This window comes from Lathyrus oleraceus, chromosome 3 (assembly GCF_024323335.1).
Source record: "Lathyrus oleraceus cultivar Zhongwan6 chromosome 3, CAAS_Psat_ZW6_1.0, whole genome shotgun sequence".
NCBI lineage: Eukaryota > Viridiplantae > Streptophyta > Magnoliopsida > Fabales > Fabaceae > Lathyrus > Lathyrus oleraceus.
This window is the reverse complement of record NC_066581.1, coordinates 348213594-348225814: the sequence shown is the minus strand read 5'-3', so window position 1 is coordinate 348225814 and position 12221 is coordinate 348213594. Positions and strand designations below refer to the sequence as shown.

The 12221-nt window shown below is 37.2% G+C and overlaps 1 long non-coding RNA gene across 3 annotated transcripts; it reads right to left on the bottom strand.

The window, feature by feature from the left end:
• Positions 1 to 257: 257 nt before the first annotated feature.
• LOC127127599 (uncharacterized) lies at positions 258 to 3542 on the bottom strand. Of its 3 annotated transcripts, none has more exons than XR_007805377.1 (4): positions 2196 to 3542; positions 1615 to 1685; positions 1049 to 1358; positions 258 to 542 (listed from the first exon to the last, which is right to left on the bottom strand). It is a non-coding gene; the product is annotated as an uncharacterized LOC127127599 (long non-coding RNA). The 3 variants fall into 3 exon arrangements; XR_007805376.1 differs by having other exon boundaries at positions 1049 to 1154; XR_007805375.1 differs by lacking the exon at positions 1049 to 1358.
• Between the last annotated feature and the right edge of the window lie 8679 nt (positions 3543 to 12221).

Below are 12221 nucleotides of genomic sequence, written 5' to 3'. Positions count from 1 at the left end.
GAGTTATTGATCACACTAATGCATTGATCTTTGATCTATTATTTGTCCTTGGTTCATCATGATTCACAGGGGCCCTTATCTAGTGGTTTCATTTATGTAGTCTGGCCAAGGTAATGTTTGTGGCATCATGTGATCATATTTCGATGAATTAAAAAAGGGAAATACATGCATAAGCAAAAAAAAGGTCAAGTTTTCAATCCATATAACTTCAAGATCATTACATTTAAAACATGAATTCTTAATTCATTTATCAAAGCGTGCCTTGTTCTTTACAAAAATAAATCAAAATTCATTTTACAAAATGTTGGACTTTTGGTCAATTGTTGACTTTTTGGTCAAACAATTGACCAAAGTCAACCATCATTTTTGCACCCTAGGATCTTAACACTAATTACATCTTCATCATTGTAGCATCTCATTATCATCCATGGCCACCATTTACTCCATTAATCAAGCTTTTGCCAAATTGGTCATCATATCTTGAACTTGCCTTTCTTGCCTTGAAGTTGACTTGCAATTTTGCCCACCATGCCAAGTGAAGCCTACGAAAAAAGCCATAACATATCAAGCATGTAAAACCAATGCATTACCAAATAACCACATCATTTTATTCAACAAGCATCATATTCATCACATGGCAATATCACTAATCAACTTAGCAACATTTCAAATCGACACCAAGATAAGTTCATTACAAGATCTAAAATTCAAGCATAGAAGTGCATTGCATGGCCAGGTTCCAAGCATCCCATAATTCAATGCATTTTAAGAATAGCAAGTGGAGACTAACTTATTGGCACATTCCATTCATTACAATAGAAATAACAAAACAAGCATAGCAACCCTATATTAACAAGCATGAAATTTAACCAACAAGTTCAAACAGGACAGCCATGAGTCTATGTACACGCATAAATAAAGCCAGGAGCTATAGCTAATAACAGTAGGGAGTTAGGAAGGATGGAAATAGAGTCATTAACTAATCTCATTGGCATAAGTCACAACTTACAACATATAACAACTTTCCGATTTTTCTAACGGTGCTTACCAAAACTTGACTTAAGACCTTGGCTAATGGTTAATCTATAGCAGCGGGATATCCTTTAAAACTTCGCAACACGACATTTCGAAGTCGGCTGGGAATTTTAACTGCACTGCAATACACAATTTCATTCACTGTTTAAGCTCATAATAGTGATGCACAAGCCAGTATAATGTACTAAATAACAATGTTAGCTTATTTGTAAACCATATTACTTCTACAAACCAAGTGGAAAACCACTAATCCAACGTTAGAACCGACATTACTGTTTTAGCAGTCGTCCATTAATTCCCATAATTTGAGCTAACTGGTTTTTCTGTAATAGCAAGTTGAATGTCAGTTTCATCACACTAACAATCCAAAGCTCGTGTACGTTAAATTCCATTCCCAAAATACCATTTAGTAGCAAACTAGTTACTAACTAATAGCATAACAACATGGCATACAGTTCAGTTATGGTTTCAATTAAAAATTGGAGCTTTATGTTACAATTTCATTTCAATTCCTAATGACATTTGACACTAACTAAACAAACCGATTACGAATCGTGGCAATTTTGTGCTAACTGTTACCTTCAAAATAAGGGATCGGTTCATTGCAGGGTGAATGCTGGCATTTGATTCGCATCAACCAATCTCATTTCCTACATCACAAACTGACAATTTGTTAACATCTAACAAGCTAACAAGTTTGTTCCAATACAATGGATGACTATAACATCCTTTAATAACAGACTCACCACTTAGCATCATTTTGCCAATGGAATTAACAATTTAATAGAACTTTCTAACAGAATTTGTAACCAAAACTAACCATTTCGTAACTGACTGCGTAATCGATCCCATAACTAACTGGATAATAATGTAACCATTTTTTTTAACTAACTGGATTTAGTTTGAATGCACTTTCACTTTCCAACAGAATTTAAAAGGAAAAACTTAGAAGAAAAAAGGGTTTTCTCATCAAAAACTGTTGTTGCAACTTCACAATAGAAAATATCATAACACATAACAGAATTAATCTCCAACAACATCATAACCAACTTAACAAACCTCTAACCAACTCCTAACAACCTAACTGAATTGAAAACTGAAAACCAAAACAGAAAAACAAATTGAGAGAGAGGAGCAATTGAAGTTCTATAAATGCTTACCATTCTTCACACTTCAAGGGTCGGCACTCTATTTTTCATCTGCTGCATTCCACAGATTCTCGACCCTAATCTGCAAGCTTCTGCATCAGAGAAGCACATTCTGCAAACTCCTATCTCTGCATCAGACCTTCACCCTGCAACTCTCGCTAACAGAACCAGCAACTTAAAACCAAGAAATCCTCACAGTACCTCGACCTTCCCTCTCCAATTCTCTCAACAGAATCCTAAACCCCTAAAACCTATAGAACCAAACAAAATATATCAGAAACGATCTTCCAAAACACCTTTTTCATCCTCTATTCCCCCTCCATCCACGTTCAACCGTTATCTCCAACAAAAATCTTCAACAAGCTGCAACAGATAAAATCTGAATTCACAGAACAGCAGAAAAAAACAGAGAAACAGAAATAGAACAGAAGAAGAGAAGTGTGACTGAAGCGAGAAGCAGTGGAGCGGAGACGAAAAGAAGATGGAAGGAGGACGGTGGCGAAAGCTTCACCGTCTGCGCAGCTGCGAAGTCCGTGTTCATGTCTTCCGTTTGTAATAATCCGCTGGGAACCGTGTGGATCATGGGCTGGGAACCGTGTGGATCATGGGGGGAATTGATGCATTGAATAATTATGTAACGTGAATTTTTTCTTATAATAAGGATCTCGGGAGAAAGTATAAGTTAAACATCACGTAATAAAGACACAAAATCTGATAATCAAAATTTGTGATAAATATTAAAATCTTATTTCATAAGCTACAATACAACAATGTAATCCAACAACCAACATTTTATTGTTGACTGATGGAATCAACCAGCTAAAAAAATACAGGTTGGAGAACTAATTTACAATAATATTTAGGAAAATAAAATAAACAAGATTGTGATCATGGTACAGAGGCAAGGCTATAATATCCAATAATGTTAAGGTTTTATTGTATGGACAATGGACTGCGGTTCTGTCCGAACAAACTACCAACTTCCCTCCTTGGACATTCTCAGGAAATGAGACAGAGTGATCTTTGGGAGTTCAATAGAACACTTTTTCTTTTTATTTATCATTCACCGTATCTAATGCCAGATTGTAGAACTATTTACAAAACATTAAAACAAAACTAGCATCATATTTTCATCATTAACAGAGGTAGAGGTAGCTGATAATCTGATATTACCTCACAAACTCCAATTCCATCCTTTTTTTCTCGTTTTTAGCTGATTGATTAGGATGGGCTTCAATCCAATAAGCCCATCCAGATTCCCTTCACCACTCCACTACTAGGCCTGGTTTGTGGTTGTTGGTTAGGGTTAGCAATTAAATTAGGGTATTTGTTTGTTAAGGATTTCATCAGCAATTAGGATTTTAGCTTAACAATTAGGATATTAGTTTAATAGTTAGGACTCACTTAGTGATTAGAGCTTAAGTATTGAATAGTTAATTAGGTTAAAATTAGATTAGTATGATTGAAACTTAATTCTTGATTAGTAAATAGCTAACTAGAACTTTTAGAAATATATTTGAGTAGTTTAATTAGATTTAGAAAAATTAGGAATTGATTAGATAATTAGATGATTTTCTAGAATGTTAGAACAATTAGAATAATTTAGGATTTAGGATTGTTTCCAATTATATTTTCATGATTAAAGAATTAATTCAATATTAACATCTTTGTAAAATGACCATTTTACCCTTTAGGGTTGATTTTGATTTTTAGACATATAATCCCATGTTCCCTTAGGATTCTAACATAGAATTTTTAATCGACTATAACATGATCCCTTAGATCAGCTTGATTAATTCTAACCATTAGATTAAGTTCTAACCTAGTTTTCTAATCAAACCTGAACCCTACGATTAAATTGATCAAAAGCAATTTTGATCAATAAAATCCTTTGAACTTGTATAATCCCACAGTCCGATTTGACTGACCCTTAGGATTATACAAAACAAATCAAAGGTCAACACTTGGTAATGATTCAAATTATATGAAACAAGCCTTAAGCAATAGGGAATGATGAGACATGGTTTCTCTTATCCTTGTCTAGAGCGACTTTGCGTATGAGGCGTAGGCCCCAAATATTCAAAGCGTTCGCACTTATTCATAGACTTTAGTACAATTCTAATCGATTAAACTACCAAGTCTTCTTCACACAAATCAACATCAACACAAGGATCAACAATGAAGATTCTTCACCAACAACTTGTCAGTTAAGAGAAGTATCATGCGCTATGAGCCATAAGTAATAGAGAATGATGATACAGAGTTTCTCCTATCCTTATCTAGAGAGACTTTGTGTATGAGGCGTAAACCTCAAATATTCAAAGTGTTCGCCCTTATTCATAGACTTTAGTGTGATTCCTATAAATCGACTGTCAAGTCTCTCTTTTACTTACTCTCTATTTCTATTCACTTTTATCCAGTCATTCAATCACATTCTTTTGCCTTCAATCACCTTGCTTTCGGCCCTAGTTGGATGAACTACGAAAGCTCTGATTTCCTCATTGCACTATAAGGATATCTAGGTAGGAGAAACCAGTTTCTTCACGAGCTACCCTATTTATCAATCAATCATTATTCATTCATTATATTAATACCATATTTGTGAGATCAATCATACTTCTCCTTAGACTCCTTATCTATCCTTTTAGGATGATCTAGCGATAGTATGTCTCATCAATCGAGAGTTGTTTGGGACTAGGCCCAAACATTTAATTCAGTCTTTCTTTTTGGCTTTACCCTATAGTGGCGGCCTTACTAGCCCACATACTGGTAAATGCCTACCTAGCTCTTTAATTCAGAGTTTATCTCCTTCTTGGATCCAAGATACTATCATTCTTTAATCTCGAACTGTTTATTCCCCATCCAGTGATATACTATTCCTTGTACTATACAGTACTGCAATCATTCCTTGAAGTGGTGCTTGTCTTGTGAGTCCCTGTTTCTTAGACAAATATCTCTCTCTCCTTACTTCATGGAAGTTAACCTCTAAAATTAGGTTTGTCTAGGGAGTCCCCGTTGCTTACACAAATAACTTTTTGATACTATTCTGTTGGTACAAATTATACTCTTCATAGTATGTCTTTCTCTCTCTACTTCTCGTGGTTCCCCGAACTACGATTGCTCTGACTTTCTCATCGCACATTGAGGATACGTAGGCACGAGGATGCGAATCCTTGGCGAGCATACTTCTAATTATTCCCCCTTCGCCTTAGGGCACCATCCATGTCCTTTAAGATTCATTAACTACCTTTGATCATAAATCGTTCATCCAGTGACATACTATCTCTTCGACATCAAAACACCCTTTCCTTGGAATTCCATATACACCTATTTAGGACGCCTAACGTAAAGTACGCATTTCTACCTAGAGTTGTTTGGGACTATGCCCAAACACTTAATTCCTTTCTTTTTTGGCTAATCACCTTATAATGACAGTCATGTTAGTCCACTTATCGGTTAAAGTTGTTTCCATCTATGGTACAAATTTCATTTCTCTTATGGATTCCAATACACTTTCACCTTTCGGTTTCAAATAATACTTCTTCAGTCACTTATCACCAAACATTCAATTCTGTGACTTTGGTCACTTCATTCCGTTCATCTCCATGATAAATTCATATTCTACCTTCAGTCACTCCATGTGATATACCAGTTATCTTTGAGCCAAATCAAGACCTCTTTGTGCTCCTTCTTGCGTCACCTTGTGAACCAAGAGATGTTTGGGACTGTGTCCAAACACTTATTTCTTCTTCTTTTTCGGTATTACCCTATAGCGGCAGTCCTGCTAGCTCGTGTACTGGTAATAGCCTCCTTACTCTTGGGTTCATGTTTTCACCCTTGTTGGAGTTCAAAACTCTATTATTTGGTTCAGACCATACTTTGATCATAACTTGTTTTCATCTCCCACCTCTAGTTCTTTGAACTACGGATCTCTGAATTCCTCATTTCACTATGAGGATATGTAGGCATAAGGGCCCTAATCCTCACCGGGAACTTTATCTATTTCCTTTTCCTTTCCCCATCTTTTGCGAGTAATCTTTAGATATAACACCTATTCGAGCGAGAACAATCAAAATAGTTCCCATGGAGTATCATGGATGTTAGGGGTGCTAATACACCCCCCTTGCATAACCGACTTCCTTACCCAGCATATATCTTTCCCCCGGGGTTTACCGGTGTTTTCCCTTTCCTTCTGGAATAAATAAAGTTCGATGGCGACTCTGTTGTATGTTCGAGCGTGCGATACATTCAGGTATATTTCCGCTAGCTTCAGGTGGTGACTCTGCTGGGGATGCTTCTCTACTTGGAGTACTTCCTAGTTGCTAAAAGGAGTCGAGCCTAGTTTAGGTTGTTTTCTCGCTAGTTTTTAGATGTTTATCTTTATGCCTTACTCGTTTTACATTATTCTCTATTTACCTTATTATTTTATTCTCACATCCTGGATATCTATTATACTTCATGTTGGGTTGGGATTGATTACATGAGAGAGAAACTCTAGACCCAAGCTTTAGTACAGACACGGGATAACAATGTGACTAGAGTCGTGTTTAACCTCCGTGGAGTTATTCCACGATTATGGTTGACACGAGACGTCATACCTAGAGTAGATTCTTTTGGGAGCATCATTGTCCGATGAGTCATTCGTCTAAGACAATGGTAACTCGAAATGGGTCGTTGACTCTATGGACCTTTTTAGGATTACCCTTTGAAGACTAGAACCTACTTGTGAGAGGGATGTGGGATCTTTCTGCAGGAAACCATAGCCTCTACATACCTTTGTACTCATGGACGTCGAACCTTTGATCATGCATCATACAGTATACACAAATTATCCAGACTATTGGTGTTGTTACCCTATGTTATTGCATTGTTGTACATATGTTGATGCTTGGAACTTGGGTTGCTATACCACCAGTCTTTTGAATCTCTGGATGCTGCATAATTATTCGCATTTCATCCATAACATGTGCATTCATTCATTTTCACTTCATGCATGTTAACTAGAAAACTCACCTTATTCATTCCTCCGTTAGAAAGATGACAATTCACCGACACCATTTATCTGAGGATCATGGAAGAGACTAGGAGCATTGACAGAGCTGACTTGGTTTTGGGGCTATTCTTGGATAGCATGACGTCAGGCTTCCTAAATCAGGTTGTGATTGATGAACATATTGAAGACAGTCTGAAGAAAGATAACAAACCAAAAGTGGCTGCAAGCGTCCTGCCACTTCTTCCTCAAGAGCAGCGTGTACTTCTACATCAAAGGCCTGCCCAAAATAACCAGAAATTGAAGCAGAAGCAAATCAGTCAGAAGAAAAATGACCAAGAAGGGAGAAGTCCTCACTATGATATAATTCTTATGAGTTACGCACATGTGCTACTTGTACTGGTTAATGTTAAGGCAATTATGTCCAAAAAAATTGAGCCTTCTAGATTTCCCTACGGTCGTAAGCATGACCCTCGTGCCATATGTGGATATCATACTGGATATGTGGGGAATTCTATAGAGAATTGTTACCCTTTCAAGGTTAGAGTTCAAGAACCCATTAATCATAAGTGGTTAAGCTTCACGCCTTTCACTACCGAAGCGCCCGTTGAGAAGAGGTTTGAATACAAGGGTCCTCCAATTCATGTGCAAGTTCATTCGCATGTGGTCCATCCTGTTATGCAGTATCCGAATCAAGGACACCATCATGAGATGTTGTTAGCCTACCCTGGGGCATCATCTACTATTGTTGCACCTTAGTACGCCTATACTAGGGCACCCTATACTCCCATTTGCAGTTCATTATGGTCAGACTTCTCACAAAACAGTCTATCATGCCTTGGTACACTCTGCTCAAATGCTCCAACCAATGGCTATTGCTTAGATTCATTCTCAATCACAGATATCTTTGGTGTCTAAGTTATGCTACTCATTTCCACCTGGTGTTACGTCCCAGTACCAGCAACCTCCACAGGCTCCAGTTTCTCAGAATCAACAAGATAACAGAAACCAGAGTCAAGGTCAGCGCATGCGGTTTGATAGAAAGTGTCCTCATCGTGACCCAATCCCTGTGTCATATGCTCAACTACTCCCTTACGTTATTCAGCAAGGAGAAATCGTTCCAAAGAAGATTTCGCCTGCTACATGCCCGTATCACACAAAGCACAATCTTAATGCTTCATGTGCCTACCATGTCGGGCATATAGGACATTCTACTGAGGATTATTAGCCTCTCCAATCAAGGGTACAAGAGCTTATTGATCATAAGGTTTTGTCATTCTCTGAGGCAAGACCCAATGTCATAACCAACCCGTTGCCAGACCACTATGGACAGATTGTGAACGCAGTTAGCGGTGAAGATTACTCAGATTTTGTTGCTTCTTTAGAAGAATATCAAGGCTAGCGATATCATATTGATTCAATCATGTATCATTTGTAATCTTTTCTTGCTTGTTAATTGATGTTCATTTGTAAAACTTGTCTGGTTTTCAGATGATAGTAATAATGAAATAAACGTGCATGTTTTGCTTAAATCCATTCGTGTTCACTCATATTTTATTTATCATTATCAAACCATTTGACAAAATAAAATCAAAAGAGAATGATGCAATAAAAATACGCAAGATCATTGCCTGTATGCTTTTGAATAAGACTGTACTGATGATGCAAGGCATTGTTCAATCCCTAAACACCAGAGATATAAGGAAGTTAATCCCTAGTCAACCCCTTTGGGCCTTGAAGTAGGATTTATTTTTTTAACACATAAAATCCTCATGTCAAACCATGGGGCAGGGTAGTATTCAGTTTAGTTTAGACGTGCACTCAAATTTCATAAGGAGAATATCTCATCAAGTGATCAACCGTATCATGTCACTCTCAAGAGGATGGAATCACAAATTCAAATGGTTACCCCTTGCCGCAAAAGGAGTGACATAGTCACAAACCACACAACAAATCAAATAAGTAGTGTCATAGGATTTTCTCCAAAAGAAAAGATAAAAAAAATCAAAAGAAAATCAAAAGCCTGCTAAGTCAAGAATTTGAAAACAAGATTGACTTAAGCAAAAACTAGGGCATCCCGACGGGCTGCAGACCTAAAGGATCAGTCCAGGAAAAAATAAGGGTAAACCAAACAAAAAAAATCAAAGGATCAATATCAAAATCTTCAGCAAGAGCAAATCTCTATGACTACAAACAAAAGAAGAAGGTGAGTGACTATAGCTCCAAATTCTCATAGGGTTCCTTAACCATCATTACTGATATTCAAAATCCTTTTCTGAAAGATGAACGCTTGTTTTAAGCTAACTAAACATAGGACTGGAGAACATCAAGAAGAGTGGGAGAGTTAGATTAGGTCTTGAGCCTTATATCCTTTCCTTCTAAAAACCGTGAACCAGGCCACGTTACAACCCTCGAAATACCTAATTGAAGCAGGGTCTATTTCGAAAGCATATTGTGGTAAGATCACGTTAAGTTGACTCCTAAAGATTTGCTTGTCATCTGTATTGATACTAATATGACATTTTAATCAGTGTTTCATTCACTAGATTTCATAATCTTAGTGAACACGCTTAAGTTTTCAAAACTTGCATTACAATTATCATTTTTAAAATGAGCATGTTTACTTTCGAGCAGTCATTGGACATCAGGGAAGCTTACAATAGGAAAATTGATCAAATTCCTGATATTCCATCGCTCAAATCTTCTTAAGAGTCAGTCAATCTTGGGCAACCACGTCAAGATTCTACAAATCTCTCTAAATCAGCCGGATAGGGGCAACATTACTTCGAAGCTCATATTGGGGCAGGCCACCTCAAGAGCATGAGAAGTCAATTACTCCCAAGATAGTTGATCGAGGTAATACAGTTACAAGACACTAGGGGAAATCTAGTTTGAAATACTCATTTGATGAGACTGCTCCACGACCGGTGACTAGGGTAGTTGGTGCGGATAACTAGTAAATTGGGGCAGAGACAGGCTACGTAAGTACAAGCTCTCTCCATGTTCCAAAAATAATCCAGAGATGTGACAACAATCTTTGAGCTTGAAGTTGGTGTCGGAGAATCACGTATGGATGACCATCATCCTATCCCAAGATTCCCACCTCCCTCTATATGAGCATTTGGCTTAACCATTACATAAATCACCATCATGCACAAATCACGACGTTTCACTCATGCATATCATTCATAAAGCATAATATGAAATTGTGCAACCAAGAAAAGACAAAAATCCAGTTCTTATTGACTAACCCAAAGCCTAACTCTAGCTTGGCAAACCACAAAATTCTCATCACATTACATCCACTCTCAACGGGAAAATTTTAGGATACGTTAGTATTTAATCCTCTTCTACCTTAAATACCTGAAAAACTTCTGTAATTCTTGTATTCAGGTTCAAGAAGATTAAATAGGGGCAACTGTTGTACCCCAAAATTTGCCACCCCTTTTTGCTTTTCATCTAACCTATGTCTTGAGATCCAATTGTATTCATGTGCATCATCCATTCATATTGACACTTGCTAATTGATCATCATAGTTCAAATCCTGTGGCTTGCAAAACTAAGGTTTACTTGTGGATCAAACTCTAGAAGCATGACATGGCTCTTCACATACTCATCATGGGAGTGGATCCCTAATTATTGGGTCTTTGAGGCAAGGATTCAAGAAAGCCTTATCATGGTACTCCTCAGGGGTTTCAAACCCTAATGTCCTCATGATTTGGTTGTAAGGCCTCAGGGATTTTCTTTGGACTTTGTCTTAACCATCAAAAGCCTAATTGAGGATCATAAATTGGAGATTTTCTTATAGAGCATCTTGTATCATTCAAAGACTTTGTGTGGGAAGAATGCATCATGAAACCCTAATGAGGAATACTTGGTGTATGTGGGCTATTGGAGGTTGACTTTCCGACCTTAAGGTTGACCGAAATCTTAATTCATAGGGAGGGGGTTCTTGACCATCTCATTTTGCATCATCAATCATTAACTTTGGCTTCAAGCATAAGACTTTTTCATCTGGCCCATATGTCCATATGTTTAGGTTTTCGTCTGGCTCAAGATTGGATTCAAACATCCATACACATGCATTCATATCCGGCCTTTCTTGGTCCACTAGTGATGTGCACGTGGTACTTTCAAGTTCCTTGGTCTTTGATCCTTGAGTTCATGATAACACTAATGCATTGATCTTTGATCTATTATTTGTCCTGGGTTCATCATGATTCATATGGGCCCTCATCTAGTGGTTTCATTTATGTAGCCTGGCCAAGGTAATGTTTGTGGCAACATGTGATCATATTTCGATGAATTAAAAAAGGGAAATACATACATAAGCCATAAAAAAGGTTAAGTTTTCAATCCATATAACTTCAAGATCATTACATTTAAAACATGAATTCTTCATTCATTTATCAAAGCATGCCTTGTTCTTTACAAAAATAATCAAAATTCATTTTACAAAAAAGTTGACTTTTGGTCAATTGTTGACTTTTGGGTCAAATAGTTGACCAAAGTCAACCATCATTTTTGCATCCTAGGATCTTAACACTAACTACATCTTCATCATTGTAGAATCTCATGATCATCCATGGCCACCATTTACTCCATTAATCAAGCTTTTGCCAAATTGGTCATCCTAACTTGAACATGCCTTTCTTGCCTTGAAGATGACTTGCAATTCTGCCCACAATGCCTACATCAAGACCATGTTAAGTGAATCCTACAAAACAAAGCCATAACATATCAAGCATGTCAAACCAATGCATTATCAAACAACCACATCATTTTATTCAACAAGCATCATATTCATCACATGGCAACATCACTAATCAACTTAGCAACATTTCAAATCCACACCATGCTAAGTTCATTACAAGATCTAAAATTCAAGCATAGAAGTGCATTGCATGGCCAGGTTCCAAGCATCTTATAACAAAACAAGCATAGCAAGTGGAACTACGATTGCTCGGACTTTCTCATCGCACATTGAGAATACGTAGGCACGAGGATGCGTGTAACACCCTTCTAAATACCCCAAATTATTATAATT